Source organism: Crocodylus porosus, unplaced genomic scaffold (genome assembly GCF_001723895.1).
Source record: "Crocodylus porosus isolate Cpor-Errol unplaced genomic scaffold, CroPor_comp1, whole genome shotgun sequence".
Lineage (NCBI taxonomy): Eukaryota > Metazoa > Chordata > Crocodylia > Crocodylidae > Crocodylus > Crocodylus porosus.
Window position 1 is genome coordinate 139,391,519 of NW_017728886.1, and position 8,361 is coordinate 139,399,879.

At 45.4% G+C, this 8,361-nt stretch overlaps 1 long non-coding RNA gene across 1 annotated transcript in view; it reads right to left on the bottom strand.

Moving 5' to 3' along the window:
• LOC109324583 overlaps nt 1-2,773 on the bottom strand; it is a 21,080-nt gene extending 18,307 nt beyond the window's left edge. The window contains exon 1 of the long non-coding RNA XR_002104963.1: nt 2,641-2,773. This is a non-coding gene — a long non-coding RNA (uncharacterized LOC109324583). The remainder of the gene's footprint in view (nt 1-2,640) is intronic.
• Nucleotides 2,774-8,361: the final 5,588 nt, after the last annotated feature.

Consider the following 8,361-nt stretch of genomic DNA (forward strand, 5'->3'; position numbering starts at 1 on the left):
TCTCAAGGTGTTCCTTCATGAGGTCAGCATTAATGGAGGGCAGGGGATCTCCCTCACCCGGCCCTCCCTGTCCTGTAGTGGGCATGGGCGTCCCATGGGACTGATGAAAGACCGACGCAAAGTACCCATTTAATAGGTTGGCTTTTTCCTGGGTGCTCAAAGCTAGTTGGAGTTCAGTTGCAGCCTTGGCTTTCCTGGTTTGCTCCCTGCAGGACTGGACCACTGCAGAGTAATACTCCTTGGAGGTGAATCCCTTCCTCCATCTTTTATAGGCCTTGCTTATTAGCCGCAGGAGGTCTGCTACATCCCTGGAGAGCCAGGGGGCTGCTTTGCCCTCTTGTTGCCTTGCCTCCGAGATGGAATAGACTGAGCTTGTGCTGTGAGGATGGCTCCCTTGAGGAGCAGCCACTCTTCTTGAACTCCCCTGTCCCTGGGGCCATGGTCCTTTAGGGCCTGATTGAGAAGCCTCCTGAGCTTGTCAAAGTCGGCTTTTCTGAAGTCAAGGACTTCTGTGTTGCTGACTGACTTGCCAGCTTTATGGCGGATGATGAAAGTGTACAGCTCATGGTCGCTATTACCCAACTTCCCATCGATCACTAGGTTGCCAATTAAATCATCCCCTGTAGCCAGTACCAGGTCGAGCAGCGCTTTGCCTCTGGTTGTCCCTTAGACTTTTTGAGTCAGGTAGAGGTCATCCACCTGAGAGGAAGCTTTGCAACCTCTCAGATTTTGTTGAGTGATCCTCCCACGAGATATCTGGGTAATTGAAGTCACCCATGACAACCATGCTCCTGGAGCATGAAGCCTCAGCCAGTACCTAGGCGAACTTCTGGTCAAGCTCAGGACTTTGGGTGGGAGGTCTGTAGTAGACTCACACCATTGTGTCCCCTGTGCCATGTTTCCCACAGATTTTAACCCAGAGGGTCTCCAGTCGTCCACCCTGGCCACCGATATCAGCTTGCAGGGACATGTAGCTTTCCTGAACATAGAGAGCTACACCCCCACCCCTTTTATCTACACGAACCCTCTTGTACAGGGTATAGCCATCTATACCCGAGGTCCAGTTGTGGATGGAGTCCCACCAGCTCTCCGTTATCCCTATGACATCATAATTATTTGCATTGAGCAGGAGGACGAGCACCTTCTGCTTATTCCCCAAGCTTTTGGCATTTGTGTACAGGCAGGCAGGTGTCCCCTTGGGGGCTCTTGCCTTGCCCACAGATTGTACCAGGCTGGGGTAAGAGTGGGCTCCCTTAAGTGCCTTGGTCTGCTGGCTTTGCAAGGGTTGTGCAGCAGGCCAGCAGTGGCGGCAGTCCCCCTGTCCCCCAATGGACTTAGTTTAAAGCCTGGTGAAGCAGGTCAGCCAGTCTGGCTGAGAAGAGCCTCCTCCCCAGGGGAGAGAGGTGGAGGCCATTTCTTCCAAGCAGCTTGCTGCCTCTCTTGCCAAAGAGCGGGCTGTGGTCATGAAAGCCAAAGCCTTCCCAATGACACCAGCGCCATAGTCCTTGGTTAACTACCTGGATCCTCTTCTCCCTCCAGAAAGGTCCAGATCCAGAAAGCTAATTCATAGCTTAGCAACCATCTTCTGCCATGTGTCACTTTTAAGGGACCCTGGGAGGTTAAGGGAAAAGGAACCTTTCCACCCACATTATAGGGTGTCTGCAGATCAGTATTTTGAAATGTGTTGTTATAAATAAATATAATGTTCTATGAGGTGAGTTGATGAGTATGGATAGAAAAAGAAAGCCTAAAGGGAAAAGATTAGAATACCTGATTTATAAAACCATATCCCTGTCATATAACACGACTTATAATCATAGAACCATAGAAAATTAGGGTTGAAAGGGACCTCAGAAGGTCATCCACTCATCTCCCTGCACTCACAGAGCCAGTCATCTCATCATAGAAAGCAATCAGGTTAGTCAGGCATGACATGCCCTTGGTGAATCCATGCTGACTTCCTAAACACCTTCTCCTCCAAGAGCTTAGAAATGGATTCCTTGAGGATCTATCCCATGATTTTTACAGAGACTGAGGTGAGGCTGTCTGGTCTTTAGTTCCCCGGATCCTCCTTTTTCACTTTTTAAAATATAGGAACTATGCCCTTTTCCAATCATCTGGGACCTCTCCCTATCTCCATGGGTTTTCAAAGATGACGGCCAGCAGCCCTGCAATCACATCACCCAGTTCCTTCACTACCCTTGAATGCATCCAATCCAATACCATGGATTGTATAAGTCCAGTTGTGCAAAATTTTTGTAGCCATTTCATTTTGGAGGTGTTTCGGGCTGTTTCGGAGCATTAAACACCAAATCTGAATTGAAACAGAAGGCTCAAAAACATCTCCAAAACAACAAAAAAAGGGCATCCACAACATTTTAGAGATGTTTCAGACAATTTCAGAGTTTCAGAGCTGGGCTTGCAGGGAAACAGCTGTACGCTGCTGCCCTGCTGTGTGACTCAGCTTCTCAAGGAGCAGAGATCTGCGCTGGGGTTCTCCTCACTGCTGCTCCCTGCCCCCCAGTACCCCAGTGATGTGGGGATGCATGCAGGGAGTAGCAGCAGCAGGGAGACCCCAGCGCAGATTTCTGCTCCCTGGGGAGCCAGGCCACGTGGCAGGGCAGTGCTGGTGGAGAGCACTGCTAGTCCACGCATGCACCATATGACTAGAGGTGAGAAGTTTCTAGAGGGTTTGAACTCTCAACCTTGATGAAGTCATGACCTAGTTTTAAGGTCTGGGCATGCACAGTGTATAATGGTAATGCAACTGTTTATCAATTTTGATATGTTAATCAATAAGGCGGTTATGATAATGTTGCATGTATTGAGTTGAAATAGTTTGGGTTGATTGGTCCTTTTAAGTTTTGTCCAGGTTTGAATTTGACTGGGTTTTGTGAAAAGGGCAATGATTGGATCATTGGGTGAGTGACAGGTGACATGATTAGAAGGCTGTAAATCCTTTCCTGAACAGCAATCTGGGACTCAGGCTCGGCCTCGCTCTCTCTCTGGCTGGACAGTTTGGATTCGAGACTCTCAGGGCATAGGAGTACTTCAAGTGCAGGTTCCTTGCTGTCACCTGGTCATTGGGAAGGTACAGTTGGGTACCCTTTCCCTATGTGAGGTGCTGAGTACCTAAGCAGGGAAAGCTAGAAATTGTCAGGGACTGTCAGAGGGTTTCTCCTGCTGACTAGGCCCAGGGTGTTCTTGCTGCCATTTGTGGTTTCTGGGTTGTCTGTGAAGTTGTATAGCAGTTAACTGTGTAGTGACCAAAGTTCATTGTAATGTGTAGTTGATTGGTTGTGTGACATGGGACATTGGGTTTGGGATGTACTTTGGGTTATTGTCCTATCGGGTGTATTTTATTGTGTTATGGCTCTGGCATTATGGGAATATTGCACCGGGTAGTTGTTCCACAGTTTTTGTTGTGTAATACAGCTTATATTGCTCAACCTACCTGTGTTGTATTGTGTAGCTATGCTTTCTAACTCTGAGTGGGGCTGGGCAATAGATCAATGTTCAGGGAAATTAACTTACTTTAATGCCCTTATGGGTCATAGAGGATTAACAACCCTCTGGATCAATTAGTTAATTGGCATCCCCATGGGAAGTCCTTCACTGGTCCCTGCTGCATGACCTGGCTCCACAGGGCGCAGAGATGTGGGGCTGCATGGGGCAGGCAGTGGTGGGGAGGAGATCCCCAGTGTGGATGTCTGCTCTCTGTGGAGCCAGGTAGTGCGGCAGAGCAGTAGTGCTCCCTGCCAGGTGAAGTGGCTCCGCAGGGAGCACAGATCCGGGTCTGCATGGGGTGGGCAGCAGCAGGGAGAAGATCCTGGCATGGATCTCTGTTCCCTGTGGAGCCAGGTTGCATGGCAGGGTAGTGCTGGTCTGTGCCATGCAACCTGGCTCCACAGGGATCAGAAATCTGTGTGGGGGTCTTCTCTTCTGCATGGAGGGCAGCGGCCCACCCCCTCCCTCGGACAAGCCACCCATGGCCACATCTTGCTCCCCATTGGGGCCCTGAAGCCCCTGGCCCTGCAGCCCCGCCTGGCTGGGCTTCAAAACAGATTTGGAGGATTCAAACAGATTCAGCCAAAATGAAGCAGGACAGTGATCTGAAACACTGAAACGAATCACTGTCCTTTGAAACACTGAATCAAAATACAGCTGTTTCACAAAGCCCTAATGTCCAGCTTTTCTAAATACTCCCTAACTTGTTCTTTCACCACTGTTAGCTGATCACCTCCTACCCAAAATGTGCTGCTAGGTAGAGTAGCCTGGAAGCTGGCTTTGCCTGTGAAGAGGAAGGTGAAAAAAAGCATTGACTACTTCAGCCTTTTCTACATCCACTATCACAAGGTTGCCTCCTCCATTCAGTAAGGAAACCACACTTTCCTTGATCCTCCTCTCGTTACCAACATACTTATTGAAACCCTTCTTGTTACCCTGCACATCCCTTGCTAGCTACAACTCCAATTGCACTTTGGCCTTCCTGACTTCATCCCTGCATACCTGAGAAATACTTTTATAATCCTCCCTAGTTGTTTGTCCAAGTTTCAACTTTTTATAATTTTCCTTTTTGTGATTTAGTTTACTGAAGAGTTCCCTGCTAAACCAAGCTGATCTTTTGCTACACTTGTCTTCCTGTGCATCAGGATGGTTTGTTCCTTTACTGTCAGTAACGTTTCTTTTTAGTCCAGCCAGCTGTGCTGGACTCCTCTCCCCATCAGATTGACTTCACAGGGGATCCTGCCCATGAGGTCCCTGAGCAAGTAAAAGTCTGCTTTTGTGAAGTCCAGGATCCTTACTCTGTGGCTCTCCATCCTTTCCTCAGGATCCTGAACTCAATTATCTTGTGGTAGCCACTGTACAACTACATTCCCCACCAATTCTTCCCTCACCAGTTTCATTACAAATTCAAAACACAAATATTCAAGCCTATTCATAGGGAGCAGAAACATTTTACTTTGTGCATCACCTAAAATTTCCCAGGTACCAAAAAAACCTTTTTGCAAAACAGTGAGTTTATTTCCATTTCCTTGTTCAGAAAAAGCTCTGAAAATATCTGAGGTTCATGTGGCCTCAGGTTCCATTAAGTTCTTACTGGTACAGTGCCCACTCAATTTTTCTGTTTGCATAACAACCCCATCTGGGTTGCAAGCCCAGGTCAGTTTTGTACAGTTTTAAAGTCTGCAAATATAAAAAGGAGGAAAACGTTGTGTGCATTTGTGTATTTTGAAACACTGACACTTCTAAAAAGACTCAGTTCTCTCTGAGCCATGTCAATTGTCAGACTTCCTCCTCCACTGAATCAAAACAGCTAAGTTGTCCAGGAGGCTCTCTCAAAATATGTCACAGCATCTGAAAGCTGAAGATGTAGCTTTAAAAAAATAACATAAGTATAGAAATGGAGAAGAAACGAATAGCTGACAAAGTTTTCAAGCATATATTTCAAATATGGGAGCAAATAATTATTTTATTCTTACAAGCTTCCAGTTCATGTTTATGAACTTCCAGTTCAGAGACACTGGATCTCAGTTCTGATCTTTGAGTTTTACTCCAGAGTAATGGCATTCATTGTTGATGATTTTCACTGGTGTTACTCTTCACAGGCAAATTTCTAAACATTTGGCTCAAAAGAAAATTATTTCTTTGGCCTATTTGGTTTTCCTTTTTTTGTTGTTGTTTGTTTTAAATATATACTCCATGTAGAAGAAGACTTTTGTAATGGAGAGTATGCAGTTATACTGAGTTGCAGCTTTTCATTACTCAAACTCAGTGTCTTTGACTTTATGACTTGTAGCACACCATCTCTCTCATAGCATGCATCTCCTCCTCTCCATTACACAGGGTGCATGCTCTGTCTCTGTATAGGCCTATCAGGGCATTCTTTATGCTACAGTTTTCTATGGAATGTGTTCAGTAAGTATTTCACCTTTGGAGCAGTGCCTCTCTAGCATGAATAATAGTCCAAAAGTACTAATGTTCATTCAAGATCTACAACATCACCAGCTCTTTATAATGAACTGGATTCTTTATTAGGTTTGTAATGCAGATAGTTTATAGAGGCTACAGGAAGTACCACACCTTATGATCTTTCATGACATGGTTACTCAAAGCCTTGGTAATTGTATTCTTTGGGTGTGATCAAGGCTGACATAGTTCAGGTATAAATGGCCTAGTTTAGGCTGCCTAACCCCAAGTTGGGATCCATGCATACAAGTGCTTGCCACTTTTTGGCAGAAGGCAGGTAAGTCTGGGGTGAAAGGGGCTAATGAGTCTGCAGGGGGAGGGGGAGTTGGCAGGAGCTGCCTTGTCTGGGAGTGGGCTACCTGATGAGGTAAAAATAGCCTGGTTAGGGTTGGGGATAAAAACAGTGTAATCATGATGTTGTGGAGAATGGCTGGGCTTTCCCAGCCCCAGAACCATGCTATGAACACCTTGCCTGGTTCAGTTTGTAGGATCTGTATTTAGGATCCAGATACCTTGTTCGGGGAGGTGGGGGAGGGCTACCCTCAGGCCCACCACAACCTCTCCATTCGATAATAGGCAAATGTATTGATACACAGTGATAACAGAAAAGAAGCAATACAAACAATCAAGCAAGTCTATACAGGATAACCTCATAAATCTGGATATCAAATATCCAGAATTCTCAAAAATCCAGCACTTCTTAAAACTATACCCCCCCACCCTCCAGTAGGGTGAATGAGACAGGCTGGTGGGATGCCCTCTGTCCATGGTGACCTTGGGGACCCTTCCTGTGGGAGGGGGATGCAGATCCCTTTTGGAGAGAAGGATGGGGTGGGACCAAATGGGGAAGAACACTTTGTTACTCTCAAGTCTCTGCTTTTGTGTTCTCCTTCCCTCCTGATGACTCTTCGTGGCTATCTCTGGTTGGTGTCTCTTTGTGTTTACATGTCCATGTAGCTAATTTCCCTTCCCTCACCCACTGACTCCTTAATTTACATCTTCACTAACTTCCTGTCTTGGTTGCATACCAGCCCAGCATCTGACTTATTATTATTCATTCCATCCAGGAAGAGCACATACTAACTGCAGATGCTTCCTCAGCCTAATGAAGGGTATTTAAAACCAAAAGCTTGCTAAGAAGAATTTTTCCAACCATCTGAGTTGGTCTAATAAAAGATACCAGATTTACCCGAAGGACCTTGCCTGCCTATGTCCTTAGACCAACATGGCTACAACCTACGCCCCTAAACCATTTTCATGAATATATCTATACCCATAAGCCAATTTCCCCAAAATAAACCTCTAAAGAGCATTTCTAAGCCAACAGAATTATCCCTATGACAATCTAAGGTTAGTTCACATTTGATAAGACTTAACTTTGGATCAGGCACATCATTTTTAGGGCAACCTACACCCTGTGAATCCTGTACACCTGGGCATTTAGATGGACCTAACTTTGGTTAGGATAGTCTAAATGTAACACTAGTATGTACCCTCTGAGTGAAAATACAGAACAATTCATTGCACCTTCCAAAGGATGACAAATACTTCAAAGAGTGTAGGGAATAATTTGAACTGAACTAAAACAACATCTCCTTCTGCACCAAACATCTGTCTACAGCAAGTACAAATTGTATCTCCAGAAAGAAAACACCAAAAACAACCTCTTAAAGCTTAGGCTACAGCTAATGCCACAACATGAAACCAGACAGCCTCTTCACAAATGCTCTCTTCTCTTATAAGATGTGACTTACAAAGCACTAGTGTGACCCAAATTTATCTGCATTTTTCTGCTGCATTTTATCTGCATTTTCTGCTGCATTTTTCTTTTAAATAATGTGTTAAATAAAGACATGTTTACAGGAGACATTTACCAAGGTCTATTTCAGTGTATACCTGGTATAAGTACATTAATAAGAGCTGTTTGATAACAGGTGGTAATAATAGCTATGTACTGTACTGCAGATCTTGATGTAGAAGCTCTTAATCCATAATGAGTCTTTTTTCCAATAAAGACTAATCTGTTGCCAAAGCAGATTATATAACATGTATAATTAGGGTGACCATATGTCTTGGTTTAGCTGGGATAGTCCTGGATTTTAGAGGCTGGTCCTGGCTGGCTAGTGAGAATCAAAACAAGTATCTTGGAAATGCAGGGGCACAGGGCCTAGTCCAGTAGGCAGGTGGAGTGGAGCAACACAGTGAGCTAGGCAGGCACGTACTGCTTCCTGCCTGCCTGGCTTGCAATGCTTCCCCACCTCTGTCTGCAGCAGTGCTGGAGAGTCTGTTGTGGGGGTTGGGGAAGGGATAGGCTGTGTCAGATGTCTCAGATTTCCTTATGGTCAGCCTATGTATAATGTTAATATATAATAAACCGGATATATCATAGTC